This window comes from Cherax quadricarinatus, chromosome 3 (assembly GCF_038502225.1).
Source record: "Cherax quadricarinatus isolate ZL_2023a chromosome 3, ASM3850222v1, whole genome shotgun sequence".
NCBI lineage: Eukaryota > Metazoa > Arthropoda > Malacostraca > Decapoda > Parastacidae > Cherax > Cherax quadricarinatus.
The window spans coordinates 71,520,980-71,540,770 of NC_091294.1; positions in this window are offsets into that span (position 1 = coordinate 71,520,980).

Genomic DNA, 19,791 nt, shown 5'->3' on the forward strand with positions numbered 1-19,791 from the left:
AGGTTGGATTTGAATGGACCTATAAGTGAAGAAGAGGTTAGGTTGGCTGTGGAGGGTATGAGTGTAGGCAAATCACCGGGGATTGACGGAATCCCTAGTGATTTTTACAAGGAAAATTGGGATTGTATTCATGAATTTTTAGTGATGTTATTTAATGCCATAAAAAATAGTGGCATCATGGGACAGCACCAAAGAACGGGTGTTGTTGTTCTGGTCCCGAAAAAGAAATCTGGGGATTATATACATAATTATAGGGCAATCTCTTTAATGTGCGGCGATTATAAAATTTTTGCTAAAATGTTAGGAAATAGGATAAAACGGGTTTTGGAGAGGGTTTTGGACGAGGGACAATATGGCGTGCCAGGACGATCTGTGTGTGTGGGGCAAGGAATTATTCGCAGGTTCATTGAGGAAAGCGGGAGGGTTAATAAAGGTGGAATATTAGCTTTGGATTGGCATGCTGCATACGATTGTGTGGAGAGAGAAGCATTGTGGAAGTTTATGCAGTGGCAAGGTTTCGGAAAGGAAATTGTTAGTTGGGCACGGGTTTTGTACGAGCAGGCTATGTTTAGAGTGCAGGTAAATGGTAGGTTTGGGAAAAGTAGTTAGGATGCATAGGGGATTGCGACAGGGGTGCCCTGTATCACATTCTTTTTGCGTTGATTCAGGACCCATTTTTTAGAGCCGTGCGGGGGATTGTACGACAGGATGAAAGGCAAGGTGAGGTGGGGGTACAATCAGGAATTATAGGTTACGTGGATGACACTACGGTTTTATTTTGTGGAGCAAAGGTTTTAGGAAAAGTAAGCGAATCGGTGGAATGTTTCGGGAAAGCAACTGGGATGAAGGTTAATAAAGAAAAGTCAATGCTTATGGGGGTGGGAGATTGTGCAGGTGTGGCATTAGGCCAGGGGGGAAGGCTGGCCTTTAGTAAATCAAATTAAGGTGTGTGGGATAGTGCATATGGAAAACATACAGGATGCGAGGAAGGTGAATTCAAGTGAGGCTGCAGAGAGGGTTTTTTAGGTCGTTTGACAGGATTGAGGGAAGGAGGTCTGTCTATACATCAGCGTGCAATTGTGGTGAATGTGCTTTTGTTCAGTAAGTTGTGGCATGTATTTATCCGTTAAATCCATATGATGAGAAGCGTATGTTAACGCGTGTATATAGATATATTTGGGGTTCAGGATGTGATTGGTTAACGAGGGATGTGGTGTCTCTTCCAGTTAGCCAGGGTGGCCTGGGGTTAATGAATCTGCATAATAGACTGTTAGGCATGTATGTCAAGCATAGCTACTTGAGGGAGGGTAGAATGGCTGACACAGGTTTGACCTGGAGGCCTGGTCACAGACCGGGCCGCGGGGGCGTTGACCCCCGGAACTCTCTCCAGGTAAACTCCAGGTAATAAGAAGGGACTTGGTACGTTGGTTGAACGGCACGGACGTAAAGAGATGTAAGGACATGTTGAGGATGCTAATTTATATAAGAGATCCACGCAAGATCAAGATTGGCAAACTGGCACTGATAGAGGGCAGGGAGGTAGTGGCCAAGATGGAAGGAATATATCCAATGTATGCATGGAAGGACATATGGGGTCGTTTAAAAGCGTTACGGTTAGGGGCCAAGGTCAGAGATAATGTTTAAATTTTTACATAATATACTGCCGTCTGGGGAAGTGTTAGCGAATAGGCGCGTGCAGGAGGGGGGGGGGCCAGTGTTGTGTGTGTGGGGATCTTGATACGGTCTTTCATGCAGTTTATTTCTGTACGAGATTGGAACACGTAAGGTTGTGGTTTAGTAGGGTTTTACGAATGGTGGGTGGGGGTGGGATTAGTGTCTTTAGAGCTATAAGTTTAGATGTGGGGGTGGTAGGAACACCGGTACAGAATGCAATCGGATATTTAGTGACGGATTTTGTATACACATCATGGATATATAGGCATTTATCTGTGAGGGAGAGAATCAGAGCACTGGTAGCGATTTTTTATGGTACACAGCAGCGAAATAGACATTACAGGAAACAGATGGTTTTTATTATTTTTGGAAGGATATTGCAGATTCCATGTCAGGGATTTATGGGCGTTAATACCTTAGAGAGTACACGAGGCTGGCTTCTTGAATATGGGTGTGTGGAGGTGGCACATGTTTGGTACAGGTGCGCTATAATGTATAAATGCTAGGTATGATCGTTAGTTATGATGACGTTTTACTCATACACATATATATAATATTACTTGGATACTTACAATGATGTGGGTTAAGGGAGTGCATCTCTTGTAATGCAAACTCATGCATTGCATGACAGGTGTTACGTAAAAACACCTCGTGCAACTTATATTTATAGTTTTTCATTTTATACTTTCCTTGTATTCGCCATGTGGCTGATACCTGGTAACGTTCTGCTTGAGGATTCCTGGGATACATGTTAGGAATATGACTTGATATAAAAGTTAACAGTGTGTGTTTCTGTACGTAGTCCTATTACCCATATTTGATCACTGTTGTGGATGCGATGATTTTTTTTTTATATTTTATTGAAAAAGACATAATACAAGATATAAATAAATAAAAGAACACAATAATTAGCCACTTGCGAATACAATGATCTAGTGTCAACCCCATCAGACCCTAATTGTTACAATCATATCGTATTAAAGGGTAAACAATCACCTAACAATGAAAAGAGCATGATAATACCTGCTCAGAAAATACACTAACAGAATCTAAACCTACGATACACTCCTGTTACACTGTACAATAAAACTCCCTTGCACAAAGCACACAGAAGATAAGATAAACATAGGAATAAAAACATACATTACAATAATGAAACAAAAGGCAAACCTAAGCCTTCAATAAAATTGCCAAGACATACCACCATAATACTTCCCGCAAATTGCTGGAACCGCCTAACAGAATAAAATAGCTAGAGCTCCAGCACGGAAACCCCTCATGGAAGGTTCCTTGATGTTGGTGAGGGGCTCTTGATTTAGGGAATTGAATCTGTGCTCCAGTTCCCCGAATTAAGCCTGAATGCCTTCCACATCCCCCCCTGGGCGCTGTATAATCCTACGGGTTTAGCGCTTCCCCCTTGATTATAATAATAATCCAGCACGGAACAAAACCATTAACACAGAGCTTACAATTTATGTCAGCGCTCACACGCAACTTGTGCAAGGGGTCATAAGACCCCTTGCACAAGTTGCACTGTAAATGTCACACAACCTACAAATTTTAAAAATACAGAACATTGACCTAAAACGTTAGGCAAAACAAAGCCTATAATAAACATTACATTTTTTTTTTATATTGAAAAACGCAATACACAATTATACATGTAGACAATGTAAGCAATGAAACGTATCCATTATATATAACAAAAGAAAACTCCACATAACCTACCATAGCACTAAACTTATACATAAGAAAACACACGTTCAACTAAAAAAGTTTGATACCCCCCAAAAAAAAAACTCAACCATCACACGTAACATACATTTAACTAAACTAAAGACAGCCCTCAGCTTCAAATACAGGTGGGTTTATTACATCCAAAACTGCAGCCATAAACACAATATGCAATAACCCAAAGAATGTCACAGGTATTTACATTTTACATAAAACTGTATGTACGAAGACATTCTCAATTATCCAAAAATTCTTTACACACTTATTATTGTTGTATATTAAACTTCATATAAAATACATAATACCTCAATAAATTACGAAACAAATAAAGGTTAGAAAATAACAATCTCCACACCTCACCACAGAAAAACTAAACACAGTATAATATAACAAATGATTCGTCCCACCTCACTTCCATACACTACATTCATCCTACAAGCGAACAAACACAACATCATCCTACAAGCGAACTTACACAATCACGTATATTTAGTAATATTTTGCAAATATACCTCTTCAAGGGGGGCTCCTTGGCGTGGTGAAGAGGCTCTTGGTCTGAGGAATTAGACCTATCGGTCTTCTTCCTCAGACCGAACCTAATTACCCCCCAGTCTCCCCTCCCCTATCCCATCCTCCCCATCCTCCCCTTTTTCCTTTCCTCCTCCTCCTCCCCACCCCTCCCTTTTGCCCTTCCTCTTTTTGTCCTTTGGGATTTCTCCCACAGGCGCACTAGTTCCTAGGTAGGGGAAAGGATACCGGGGTCCATCCCATTCAGTTGAGGTTCTTAGCAGTGGCGTAGTTTGCCGTGGGATCTGGATCGCCTGGGGATGTCCCGATCCCTCTCTGGTATCCCGGAGTAGCTTTGGGTGTCTTTCGGGCGACGAGTGTATCTCTGGAAGCCACCTTTCGGATTCCGGGGGTGGTGGCCGAAGGAGGTATGCTTTGTGGCGGATATCCGGCCGCCCTCTCTTTTGTCCACCGAGGTAGCTCGGCAGATGTGAGGTTGCTATCCCGGATTGTTAGTTTACTAGCATGATGGGTAGGGTATGGCACGGGTTTCATGCTGCATCTGCGCTACTTGCGGTGCTGAGGTCCTCTTGGGAGCGGAGGGAGATTTCTGGCCCTTTCATTCCTCCTAGGAAATATCCCTCCCCGGTCCCCCCTTTTTTTATTCTTTTTTTTATTTTTATTTTCTTTTCTTCTTTCTTTTTTTTTCCTAAAAACAAAAAGAAAGAAGTAACCTAACCATGGCAGCCCTAGTCCATGAACCTGGTACCCCCGGGCCCCTTCTTGATACCACACCCCGTTCTGACCTCGCCTCGTCTTTGGACCACTCTTCAGACATTCCTCATGCCTCTGTACCTATTGCCGGTGCTGTTTCCTCACCCGCTTCAGGTACTGAGGCCTCGACTGACTCCTTCGATTTATCGGACCTTCGCTCTCCTCTGACTATGCTTCCGGCCTCTCCCTCTATGGTGCGGCAATTTTCAAATCGCCGACCCGTTCCACGTCGGACCAACTCCGGTCCCACGCCTAAACGCCAACGACAATTACCTGCTGATGATACTTCTCCACCTTCTCATTCTTCTCAGAAACGATCGACACGTCCTTTACTACCTTTCCATGCTCAGTTTCAGACTGAACAATGGACTAAATTCTTCACTTTACGACCAACTTCCTCTACTGCCTATCTTTCTGACCATAGTATTGGCAAGGCACTCCTACGCCATGTTGGTAAAGATATTTCTTTTCATGCTCTTAAGAGCGGTACGCGCATCATTACCGTACAGAATGCTACCCAGGCTCATGAGCTCTCTCGTCTTTCCCATATCGATACTGTTCCTGTCACTCTTGAAAAACATCATTCCCTCAATTCTTGTAGTGGTACCGTCATTCTGCCCCATACCATAGTTCAACAAAATTTCCAGACATGTGGCACTGACATTCTAGAACAGCTGGAACTCCAGGATCTCCCAATCCTCAAGGTAGACACTTGCGTTGTTCCTGCCCGAGGGCAGAGACGATACCCTAGCAATGTGGCTCGTTTAACTTTTGACAGCCGAGAACTCCCATCCTCAGTTTATATAGCAGGACATCGGTTACAAGTTCGAAAGGTGATCCCTACACCACAACAGTGTAGAAATTGCTGGCGATTTGGCCATCCAGCGAAATATTGCAGATCTATCGCCGAATGCCCAGTCTGTGGTGCCGATGACCATTCTAATACGTCTTGCAATCGATCTCCCTCTTGCCTTAACTGTCATGAGGCTCACCCTTCGTACTCTCGCCGTTGTCAGGTCTATTTAAACGAGCGGGAAATCCGTTACCTCAAAGAGACAGAAGGTCTCCCTTATGCCATGGCAGTTTCTCATCTCCGCCTCCAAGGGAGACTCCCACGTGTTTCTTATTCCCGTGTTTCAAAACGTCCCCCCACTTCTGGTATCCCATCTTCTACACCCACCTCTGTGGTTACCTCTCTCATAATCACTCCTGTATCTAATCCTTTAGCTGTCCTCGGCTCAGACGTCCCTACTTCAACGCCTCAGTCTAATCTCGCTTCTTCGAGTTCTCTCTCACAAGCCTCAGTATCGACGAGACCTCGTACGACACCTCCTCCCAATCGTCCCTCTACTTCTCAAAAGTCAAAAAAAGGTCCGTTAACACCTCCTACCCATCTTCCACCTCCTCATTTTACCCTCCCTGTCTCTGTCCCTGGTTCTTCCCCTCTCAATGGCTCAGTTACAAGTGTAGAGGTTCACCCTCCTCCTCGTACTGTACCTTCCTCCCCTGTTCCCTCCCAAGTTTCTTCCTCTTCTGCCACCTCCCAGGTTCCTGCCTCTTCTGTCCCCTGCCACGCTTCTCCAGTTCCCTCCACCCTTTCGCCCCCCCCCCTACCTCGGTACAGTCCATTACAGTTCCAATCTTTACTCATCCTCCCCCTACCATTCCCAATATTGTCTCCCATACGACATCTCTGAATTCCAAAACACTTGAAGCAATCTCTGAATATATTGCAGAGACCAAACCATCAATGGACACTGATCCACCTTCCGCTCTTTCTCTCTCCTCTGCTCCATCTGCGCAACTCCTTTCTTCACAGCGCACCGTTCCTTCGCTGCTTGAACGTTTTCCACTGCCTCCGCATGTGGACTTTTCTAACCCTTCTAGTCCGTAGGAACCCTTACCTGCGGATTTCAAGTATCTTTATCATTGCCAATCATGGCCTATTTACAGTGGAATATACGCGGCCTCAGGGGTAATCGGGGTGAGCTTCAAATGTAACTCTCCCAGTTTTCCCCTGTTGGTGTTTGCTTACAGGAACCAAAATTACACTCTGCTGTTATTTCTCACCTCTTCAAGGGGGGCTCCTTGGCGTGGTGAAGAGGCTCTTGGTCTGAGGAATTAGCCCTGTCAGTCTTCTTCCTCAGACCGAACCTAATTACCCCCCATTCTCCCCTCCCCTATCCCATCCTCCCCATCCTCCCCTTTTTCCATTCCTCCTCCTCCTCCTCACCCCTCCCTTTTGCCCTTCCTCTTTTTAGCCTTCGTGATTTCTCCCACAGGCGCGCTAGTTCCTAGGTAGGGGAAAGGACACCGGGGTCCATCCCATTCCGTTGAGGTTTCTTGGCGGTGGCGTAGTTTGCCGTGGAATCTGGATTGCCTAGGGATGTCCCGATCCCTCTCCGGTATCCCGGAGTAGCTTTGGGTGTCTTTTGGGCGACGGGTGTATCTCTGGAAGCCACCTTTCGGATTCCGGGGGTGGTGGCTGAAGGAGGTATGCTTTGTGGCGGATATCCGGCCGCCCTCTCTTTTGTCCACCGAGGTAGCTCGGCAGATGTGAGGTTGCTATCCCAGATTGCTGGTTTACTGGCATGAAGGGTAGGGTATGGCACGGGTTCCATGCTGCATCTGCGCTACTAGCGGTGTCGAGTCCTCTTGGGCGCGGAGGGAGATTTCTGGCCCTTTCATTCCTCCTAGGAACTATCCCTCCCCGGTCCCCCCTTTTTTTTTCTTTTTTTTATTTTTATTTTCTTTTCTTCTTTCTTTTTTTTTCTTAAAAACAAAAAGAAAGAAGTAACCTAACCATGGCAGCCCTAGTCCATGAACCTGGTACCCCCGGGCCCCTTCTTGATACCGCACCCCGTTCTGACCCCGCCTCGTCTTTGGACCACTCTTCAGACATTCCTCATGCCTCTGTACCTATTGCCGGTGCTGTTTCCTCACCCGTTTCAGGTACTGAGGCCTCGACTGACTCCTTCGATTTATCAGACCTTCGCTCTCCTCTGACTATGCTTCCGGCCTCTCCCTCTACGGTGCGGCAATTTTCAAATCGCCGACCCGTTCCACGTCGGACCAACTCTGGTCCCATGCCTAAACGTCAACGACAATTACCTGCTGATGATACTTCTCCACCTTCACCTTCTCGTTCTTCTCAGAAACGATCGACACGTCCTTCACTACCTTTCCACGCTCAGTTTCAGACTGAACAGTGGACTAAATTCTTCACTTTACGACCAACTTCCTCTACTGCCTATCTTTCTGACCATAGTATTGGCAAGGCACTCCTACGCCATGTTGGTAAAGATATTTCTTTTCATGCTCTTAAGAGCGGTACGCGCATCATTACCGTACAGAATGCTACCCAGGCTCGTGAGCTCTCTCGTCTTTCCCATATAGATACTGTTCCTGTCACCCTTGAAAAACATCATTCCCTCAATTCTTGTAGTGGTACCGTTATTCTGCCCCATACCATAGTTCAACAAAATTTCCAGACATGTGGCACCGACATTCTAGAACAGCTGGAACTCCAGGATCTCCCAATCCTCAAGGTAGACACTTACGTTCTTCCTGCCCGTGGGCGGAGACGATACCCTAGCAATGTGGCTCGTTTAACTTTTGACAGCCGAGAACTCCCATCCTCCGTTTATATAGCAGGACATCGGTTACAAGTTCGAAAGGTGATCCCTACACCACAACAGTGTAGAAATTGCTGGCGATTTGGCCATCCAGCGAAATATTGCAGATCTATCGCCGAATGCCCAGTCTGTGGTGCCGATGACCATTCTAATACGTCTTGCAATCGATCTCCCTCTTGCCTTAACTGTCATGAGGCTCACCCTTCGTACTCTCGCCGTTGTCAGGTCTATTTAAACGAGCGGGAAATCCGTTACCTCAAAGAGACAGAAGGTCTCCCTTATGCCATGGCAGTTTCTCATCTCCGCCTCCAAGGGAGACTCCCACGTGTTTCTTATTCCCGTGTTTCAAAACGTCCCCCCACTTCTGGTATCCCATCTTCTACACCCACCTCTGTGGTTACCTCTCCCATAATCACTCCTGTATCTAATCCTTTTGCTGTCCTCGGCTCAGACGTCCCTACTTCAACGCCTCAGTCTAATCTCGCTTCTTCGAGTTCTCTCTTACAAGCCTCAGTATCGACGAGACCTCGTACGACACCTCTTCCCAATCGTCCCTCTACTTCTCAAAAGTCAAAAAAAGGTCCGGTAACACCTCCTACCCATCTTCCACCTCCTCATTTTACCCTCCCTGTCTCTGTCCCTAGTTCTTCCCCTCTCACTGGCTCAGTTACAAGTGCAGAGGTTCACCCTCCTCCTCGTAATGTACCTTCCTCCCCTGTTCCCTCCCAAGTTTCTTCCTCTTCTGCCACCTCCCAGGTTCCTGTCTCTTCTGTCCCCTGCCACGCTTCTCCAGTTCCCTCCACCCTTTCGCCCCCCCCTACCTTGGTACAGTCCAATACAGTTCCAATCTTTACTCATCCTCCCCCTACCATTCCCAATATTGTCTCCCATACGACATCTCTGAATTCCGAAACACTTGAAGCAATCTCTGAATATATTGCAGAGACCAAACCATCAATGGACACTGATCCACCTTCCGCTCTTTCTCTCTCCTCTGCTCCATCTGCGCAACTCCTTTCTTCACAGCGCACCGTTCCTTCGCTGCTTGAACATTTTCCACTGCCTCCGCATGTGGACTTTTCTAACCCTTCTAGTCCGTAGGAACCCTTACCTGCGGATTTCAAGTATCTTTATCATTGCCAATCATGGCCTTTTTACAGTGGAATATACACGGCCTCAGGGGTAATCGGGGTGAGCTTCAGATGTTACTCTCCCAGTTTGCCCCTGTTGGTGTTTGCTTACAGGAACCAAAATTACACTCTGCTGTTATTTCTCACATCTCAGGCTATAATTTATTGTATTCTTCAGATCCTTTTCCTGATAGGACCTTTAATGAAAGTGCCCTTCTTCTCCGCACTGATATTCCGTACCATCAGCTATTTATTCATACTTTGCTGCATTACACAGCAGCCCGTATCCACTTACATAGGTGGTATACGCTCTGTTCTTTATATCTCTCTCCTTCTCGGGCATTATCTATTCCGGATTTTGCCTTCCTTGTTTCGTCATTACCGCCACCGATTCTGTTACTTGGTGATTTTAATGCCCACCATTTCCTCTGGGGAGGGTCTCACTGTGATTCCCGTGGAATTCAGTTAGAGGCTTTTCTTGCCACCCACCCCCTCCATGTTTTAAATACAGGTACTCACACCCATTTTGATCCTCGGACTCATACTCTCTCTTGCATCGATCTCTCAGTTTGCTCTTCCTCCGCCGCATTAGACTTTACTTGGTCTGTTCTCCCGGACTTACATGACAGTGATCATTTCCCAATCATTCTTACTTCCCCTTCATATTCGCCACCTCTTCGCACCCCACGCTGGCAATTTAATCGGGCAAATTGGAACCTTTACTCACACCTGACTGTTTTTAAAGAGGTTCCTTCTTCGTCCTCCATCGATGAGCTTTTACACCTCTTCTCGTCCTCCGTTTTCACCACAGCTTCTCATTCTATACCCCAAACTTCGGGCAGGCATTCTCAGAAATGCGTGCCTTGGTGGTCTCCTGCTTGTGCTCGTGCAGTACGTTTGAAACGCGCTGCATGGGGCAGGTACCGGTACAATAGAACCACAGAGCGACTCCTTGATTTTAAACAGAAGCGTGCGATCGCTCGCCGTGTCATCCGTGACGCTAAACGCACTTGCTGGCGAGATTATGTCTCCACCATCACCTCTGCTTCCTCTATGAGTGCAGTCTGGAAAAAAGTACGAAAACTGAGTGGTAAATATTCTCCTGACCCGGCTCCTGTTCTGCGGGTTGCCGGTGTTGATATAGCAAACCCACTAGATGTTGCCAATGAAATTGGCAATCATCTGGTCCGTATTTCTCAGGGACTCCATCTATGCCCCTCATTTCTTTCCTCAAAGTCTGCCAGAGAGTTAGCACCCTTGGACTTTTCTTCTCTCAGAGAAGAACAGTATAATGTGCCTTTTACACTTCAAGAACTGGAGGCAACACTCTCAGCTTGTCGATCATCGGCAGCTGGGCCCGACGACATTCATATTCGTATGCTACAACATTTACATCAGTCAGCCCTTGCAGTCCTATTACGCCTTTACAATCTTATTTGGTCACAAGGAGTTCTTCCACAGCTGTGGAAATCCGCCATTGTTCTCCCTTTCCGCAAACCAGGCACTACGGGACATGAAACCTCCCACTATCGTCCCATTGCTCTTACCAGTGCAGTTTGCAAAGTAATGGAACGTCTAGTAAATAGACGTTTAGTGTGGTATTTAGAGACACACAACAGTCTCTCCACTCGTCAATATGGCTTTTGTAAGGGACGTTCAACCATAGACCCCTTACTGCGCTTGGATACGTATGTTCGTAATGCCTTTGCGAATAACCACTCAGTTATTGCCATATTTTTTGACCTTGAGAAGGCATATGACACAACTTGGAGGTATAATATTTTAGCCCAAGCCCACTCCTTAGGCCTTCGAGGCAATCTACCATCCTTCCTTAAGAACTTTTTAACTGACAGGCATTTCCGTGTTCGGTTTATTAATGTGCTCTCCCCGGACTTTGTCCAAGCTGAAGGTGTCCCCCAGGGATGTGTTCTGAGCACAACACTTTTTCTCCTTGCTATTAATGATTTGGCCTCTAGTCTTCCATCAAATATTTGGTCATCACTCTATGTTGATGACTTCGCTATTGCCTGTGCAGGCGCTGACTGTCACCTCCTTGCAGTTTCTCTCCAGCATGCAGTCGACCGTGTTTCCAATTGGGCCACCACACATGGGTTTAAATTTTCCAGCACTAAAACCCACCAAATCACTTTCACTAGACGCTCTGTCATCTCTGATCATCCTTTGTACCTCTATGGCTCACGTATCCCTGAACGTGATACAGTCAAGTTTCTGGGCCTCCTCTTTGATCGTAGGTTATCCTGGAAACCTCGCAATACCTCTCTGAAGGCAACTTGTCACAGCCGGCTGAACCTTCTTAAAACCCTTGCTCATCTTTCGTGGGGAGCTGATCGTCGAACCCTCCTTCACCTACATTCCACCCTTTTTTTATCGAAACTTGATTATGGTGACCAGATCTATTCAGCGGCATCTCCTGCTACTCTCTCTAGCCTTAACCCCATTCATCACCAAGGATTACGTTTATGCCTTGGTGCTTTTCGCTCTTCCCCTGTCGAAAGCCTCTATGCAGAAGCGAACGTTCCATCCTTATCCGATCGCCGTGATGCCCATTGCCTGCGCTACTATGTACGCTCTCATGATCTCCGCAATCCTTCCATTTATAGAATGGTCACTGATATTAGTAGACATTCTTTATTTGTTCGCCGCCCCTGCTTACTCCGTCCCTTCTCTCTTCGCCTTCATTCGCTCTTGTCTTCTCTTCAACTACCACCTTTCTATGTACATGTAGCATCTCACTTTTCCCTACCCCCCTGGGAAGTTCCAGCTGTTCGAGTTTGTTCTTTCTCCCTCCCTTGCTCGAAAGCCCAACTGTCTACGGTCGCTTCCCGCTCTCTTTTTCTTGACCACTTTCACTCTCATTCTCATGCCATTGCTATGTACACAGATGGCTCTAAGTCTTCTGATGGCGTAGGATTCGCAGCAGTGTTTCCGGACAGCGTCGTACAAGGGCATTTACTATCTTCGGCTAGTATTTTTACTGCTGAATTATATGCCATCCTTACAGCACTTATCCATATTGCATCTATGCCTGTGTCATCATTTGTGGTTGTCTCAGACTCCCTTAGTGCTTTACAGGCTATACAAAAATTTGATACACCTCACCCCTTAGTCCTCCGTATCCAACTCTGGCTACGCCGCATCTTTACCAAGCATAAAGATATTGTTTTTTGTTGGGTCCCTGGTCATGTTGACGTACAGGGCAATGAACAGGCAGACACTGCTGCGCGGTCAGCAGTACATGACCTACCAGTTTCTTATAGAGGTATTCCATTTACGGACTATTTTACTGCAATATCTTCCCACCTTCACACCCGTTGGCAACAACGTTGGTCTACTATGCTCGGCAACAAACTTCAATCTATTAAACCGAGTATAGGTTACTGGCCGTCTTCTTATCACCAGTGTCGAGGTTGGGAGACTACTCTCTCCCGTCTTCGCATTGGCCATACTCGTCTTACTCATGGATATCTCATGGAGAGGCGTCTTGCTCCTCTCTGTGAGAATTGCCAAGTTCCATTATCAGTCAGCCACATTCTGTTGGACTGCCCACTTTATCAACGAGCATGCAGAATTTACCTCTGTCGTCGTCTTCGCTCCGCTGCTCTCTCTTTACCTTCCCTTCTTGCTGATGGACCCACCTTTCATGCGGACTCTCTCATTGACTTTTTGACAACAACTGACTTACTTCACAAATTCTGATACCTTCAGCCCTTTCTACTTCAATATCTTGCTACCCTCTACCCCCGTACTATCCCCTGCCCCGCTGTTTTCTGTAACCTGCTGATCATCCCCCCTCCCTACTGCCATCCAATTCCCTTGCTTCCTTCCCTACCCTGCAGCGCTGTATAGCCCTTGTGGCTTAGCGCTTCTTTTTGATTATAATAATAATAATTGCAAATATAATTTCCATTTTTAAGTAACAAACTTCTTCTACCATATAATAAAATATACATAGTCATTACTATTAAACATTAAATTAAACAAGTACTATATTCTTATTCTACAGACAGCAGAATTTCTTGCCTCACCATCCTAACCCTACTTAACACATTGTACATGAACACGTCTTTATATACCCATCACGTCAATAATATTCATTGAACTTCACCGAATACTAATATACAACCCATACTGAGTACATGAAATTCTCTCTTACATAGTGCTATATACATTTAATGTATGATAAAAATCACACACATTACATTATCTCATTATTAGCAGTACATTTGGTACACAGACATATTTATCACGCCTGCATGTCCTTTGCTTTAATACAACCACCAGTCCTGATAATACATTACAACATATCCCAAATTTAACTTATCCATAACATACATCAGTAGACCATCCTGAGTATGACCGTATACTTTTCACATTCACACAAATATTACTCATTTCCATGTCCATAAATATTAACAACTTTTCCCTTATGCACCACCACAAACTTACTTAAAACACGCTCCACAACTTCGCTGCCATTTCACACCATATCAAGGACTCCTCATACGTTTCCAAATTCTGAGACGAGCCCGGTGCAACCCCTGAAATTCCTAACACAACCCCCCCCTTTTTTTTTTTCTCCTCCAACAAACCTCTGACATTCATACTTCGATATCCTTCAGGAAAAGCCCTTTCCTATCTACTTCCGTATATCCCCCTATTACGACTAAGTGTTTTGTACATTGTTGCAGCCAATACCTTCTTTTGCACCACTCAATCCCCATTACCCCTCATGGCCCATGATACGAAAACAAAATCCGTTATGATGTACACCAAAGCACGCTGCACAGACTCTTCCACACCTCCCACATCTAAACTCAATGCCCTTAATACCGATATCCCTCCCCCACCCACCCTCCTCAAAATCCCACCCATCCACTCCCATATACACTCCAAATTTTTACAAAAATATACTACATGAAAAGCTGTCTCCCTATCCCCACACACCCTACATACGTCCTCCACCATCAACCCTCTCTTCCGAAGCACCACACCAGACGGCAATATTCCATGAAGGAAACGAAACATTACCTCTCTCACTCTTGGTCTGATGCGCACCAACCGCAACCTTTCCCAAATGTCTCCCCATGCATACATTGGGTATATGCCCTCCACATTTGCAATCACCCTCACCCCTACAGCACGCTCCAGAACACCTACCCACATTCTAGACAGATCTCTAACATACAATAAAGCTCGCAGCATATCCTCACACTCTTTCATCTCTGATCCTACCCACCACCTTCGTGCCTCCTCATATAATGCTTGCACACCCTTCCCCACACGACCTTCCACTCGGAGAAACCCCTTCTTCAATTATATACATTTAACCCTTAATCTTATATCTATTAAACCCAATCCACCTTTGTCGACCGGTAGCATAACAACACTCCTACCCAACCAGTCACACCCCGAACCCCATATATATATCGAAAAACCTTGTTTAGCATTCTAGTTATGTCCGGTCCTGCCAACGGATATACTGCTGCCACATGCCAGACCATACTATGTAACATTACATTCACCACTATTACACGTTGATGTATCGTCAAATGCATGGGTCTCAAAACATTTAACCTATCCACCAACCTATCCACTGCCCTCCCAGAATTAACCATCCATGCCTCTCCGGCATTCCCCATATAAATTATCTCACACACCTTTAGTCTATCCACCACACACCAATGCACAGCTGTTTCCCATCGTGCCCTCCCTACCCAATTCCCTAAGACCAATAATTTCGATTTCTCCACATTCACTTTTAAACCTGTAACTCCTTCAAAACCACCAATTACATCCTCCACCTCATGTAAACTTTCCTCCCTGCTCATTAGTATTGTCGTATCATCCACATACCCTATTATTCCCATCCCTCCATTCTCCACACCACGATCCACCCCTAAACATTTCCCCACTGCCCTGTAAAAAGGGTCCTGTATACAAGCAAACAACAGTTGAGACAGAGGACAACCCTGCCTTATGCCTCTACCCATTGAAACCCACTCTCCCAATTTCCCATTCACCTGCACACGTACACCTACCCTATTATACAAAGTCTCAATCCAAAGCACCATCTCTTCCCCAAAACCCTGCCTCCGTAAGATTTGCCACAGTGCCTCTCGTTCTACGCAATCATACGCAGCCTGCCAATCCAATGCTAAGACACCTCCCCCCCTTTATTCTCCCCCTCCATACTTTCCACAAAATCTCTTATTATTCCATGTCCCTCATACATCGTCCTCCCAGGCACCCCATACTGACCTCTCGCAACAACTCTATCTATCACGCACTTCAGCCTGTTCCCCAAGATTTTTGCGAATATCTTATCAGCACATAACGACAACGCCCTGTAGTTCTGCACTGTAGTAGGGCCTTCCCCTTTTGGAATCAATACTACTAGTGCAGTATGCTGCAACTCACCCATCCTCCCCTCACTTTTCATCACATTCATCAGGGTCACTAAAAAAACCTTCAACACACTCCAATGCTTCACATAGAATTCACAAGGTAACCCATCTATACCTGGCACTTTACCTCTCGCCATATTCTCCAAAGCTCTCCATACCTCCCCCTCTTCTATATCCCCTCCCAATGCCATACGATCACTTCCACTCAGCACACAAGATACATTCTCTCCCAATCTCTCTAAATCCTCACCGTTCACTCCTACACTCCGCAAATATTTTCCAAACCAACTATCCATAAAACCACTCATACCCTCAGTAGTTCGCAACTCCTGACCCTTCGTATACCCACCTAAGTTCTCGTGTACTACCAGCTTATCAATTTCCATTGCCACCCTGCATCTCCGCTGGCCCCGTAACACACAGGCTGACGGCCTGTCACCCCAAATCGCTTCCTCTAACCCACCTTGCACCCTCGCCTCATCAAATCTCTCATTGTGCATATCTCTTATCTGCCACTTTAACGCTTCAATTTTCTCCATTGGATACACACCTTCCACAGCACCCCTCTCATAACAACCCTGCAACCGCCCCTCTAAATACTGTTGAAGCCCATATGTCATCCATGCCTCATTCTTTCCCCTTCGCACATAATATTGCCTGATCCTCCTCTTTGCAACCCCATCCCACCACCCCAATAAATCGCTCGCACTCTTACCCCACCCCATAAGTCCTCCCACAAACTTTCAAAATCCCCTCCCTCCACCCTCTCACCCAGTAGTCGTACATTCAGCTTCCAGTACCCCAAATATCTCTTAGGCAAACCGTCCCAATTTAAATCAGCATAAACCGCCCTATGATCTCATATATCTGTATATTGGGGAAAAGTGTTTTCGTTACAATCTAAGTTAAGGGGTAGAGGGTTGTGCCACACTTGTGTGGCTGCAAGGGTTTCTCATCCTGCCCTTCGCAGGTTTTGAGTGAGTGTTAACAGTGTGTGGGGGTTTAGTGTTCTTTGGATTGGTGTGGTATAAATTATGTTGCTATTGTAAATTGTGAAAGTTTTGACAATGTTCCTTTTATTGGACAACATTTTTCTGCTAGTGTGCAGTTATGTATTGTGTAAGTTTTTAAATAAATAAAAAAAAATTAATGGTCATACCCTGACCTCATCAAAATCTTAATGAGTATTTACCAAGAGTTGGTAGTACATGACCAACAAGACACAAAAACATAAATTTACAACTAAAACAGATATGAAACATACATTCCTATACACATACACAGTAAAAAGTAGAAGAATATACACCACTAATATATAATATCAGTATATTAATGTTAACAACCATGAAATACAAACTTTCAAAACATTACATAAAGTGAAGTTCACGCACAAAATGCAAGATAATACACCACATGCTACATAGTGGTGCACTACTAGGCTATGTAAATATTTTAACTAACCCAAGACTAGGACATGAATAAGTATTATCCAAATGGTTCATCATGATTTTAGTAAGTATAACGACACCAAACTCCTTATAACATCTAACACGCCACATACAAACTTACCAAAACGTAACACACATTCCACAAGACTATACTTTCGCTGTGCCTTCTAGCACGTGCCTAACTAGTATTACATACAAATATATATACAAAAATATTAATTTAGAGAACTAATCCTTATCCACACATGTTTACATAATAGGTAATTACTTCAAAACTGATGCAGGAACACGTTACAAAAATGGCAAAAAATAACTGAGTGCTCCAAGGAACCATAGTGAAAGGAATGCCCTCTCAAGAAAAGTTAAAATTCAATTGCAAGACCATTACAAGCGGAACATAATACGCTACCAAAGAAAATATACATGTTATATAATTTATAGGTTATATATTAATAAATGTTATATATTTAAACTATTTACACCTTCCCCATCAAGGAAACTAAGCAAAACTAATCTTTCACAACCTCTCATCTAGTCCCACACGAGTACTCCAATCACACCCAATCACCCATCACTGCACACCCAAGGAGATGAGCCCGTTGAATACCCCTGAACCCCAACCCTTTTACCGACTTACTCACCCCGGCAGTTAAAACCCCTTATAACGCCAATAAATTCCCTATTGTTAGTCCTCTATAACCCTTAGAAAAAACCTCCTCCCACCTTTTCCCAAAAATGTCTCTGTTGCGACACAAAGCTCGATAAAACGTCTCTGCCAAAGTCCTTCTCAGCACATCCCCACTCTCCTTTCCCCTCATACCCCACAAAACATATATGTAGTCCACGATTACATGTGCTAAACCCCTTACCACACCCTCATCCACACCACTCATATCGAGACTCAACGCTCGCAATACCGAAACACCTTGACCCCCCACCCTCACCACTACCTTACTCATCCATACCCTGATGTACTCCAAACCTTCACAAAAATAGACAACATGATAAGCAGTCTCTTCCCCACTGCGTCTGCCACACCCCCCCACCCTCGATAACCCTCCTATCTCCGAGCATCGCTCCCGTTGGCAAAATTCCATGCAGGAAACGATACATAACCTCATGCGTCCTAGGTCGTATCCTTAATTTACTAAATCTTCGCCATATTACATCCCATGCATACATGGGGTAGATCCCTTCAACCGGTGCCACTACATGTCCCCCTAAAAATTTACACAAAGTTCCCACCTTTACTTTTCCCGGTTCCCTGGCTAACACTAAGGCACGTAACACTGTTTCACATTCCTTCATTTCCGCCCCTCCATACCATTTCCTCAGGTGAGCATGTACCTTATCTAGCTGACCCCCCCTCCATCCACCTGCACTCATCACTTCCCTCTTAATAAGCACACATTTCATGCGCTTTCTCAAGTCCAACAAACCCAACCTCCCCTACATACCAGCAATGTCACTACCTCCCTTCGCAACCAGTTGCACCCTGAACCCCACAAAAATTTGAACACCATTTTAAGAATACTCGTGATCGCCATTCCTGTTAACGGCATCACAGCCGAAACAAATCAGACTTTACTATATAGTAATACATTGATGACAATTGCACATTGCGTAAAGGTTAAATGGTGAGGTCGCAGCATTCCCAAACGTCGCTGCACCTGCTCCACCATCCTATTCGAATTGTTAACCCTTGCAGCACTCAGGTCAGCCTCATACATGACACCGCAGATTTTCAGACCACCCAGTCCGCCGCTGCACAACATCACATCCCCATTCTAATCTCCCTGCCCACTCTCCCAGCCCCATTATCAGTGACTTTTCCAGATTTACCTTCATCCCAGTAGCTCTCCCAAAATTGTGTACAACTTCCCCCAAAAGTCCTAACCGTGTCTTCTCACTCACCAAAATAGTTGTATCATCAACATAGCCCACCAAACCAGGCCAAGGCTTCTGCTCACCATCCCCCCCTGTCCTTAGACGATCCTCCACCATCCTATAAAAGGGATCCTGAACATATGCAAACAATAGTTGTGATAATGGACATCCCTGCTGAAGACCCCACTCCATGTCGACTCCCTCCCCCACACACCCATTGATTTGCACCCTTACCTTCGCGTTTGAGTACAACGTATCCACCCACCCCACTATTTCTTAGCCAAACCCCTGTCGTAGGAGAATATTCCTCAAAGCCTTTCTTTCCACCCTGTCATAAGCCCCTTGCCAATCCAACGCCACCATCGCCCCTCTTCCCCTTTCCATGTCCTCCAGGAACCCCTTTATGATCCCAAACTGAGACTCAAACACGACCCTCCACACAACACATTTAAGCCGTATCCCAAGAATTTTCGCGAACAATTTATAATCAGCACAAAGCAACGAAATGGCTCGGTAATCCCGAAGGGTACTCTGCTGTTTACCCTTCTGGACCAACACCACCACTGCCGTTGCCTGC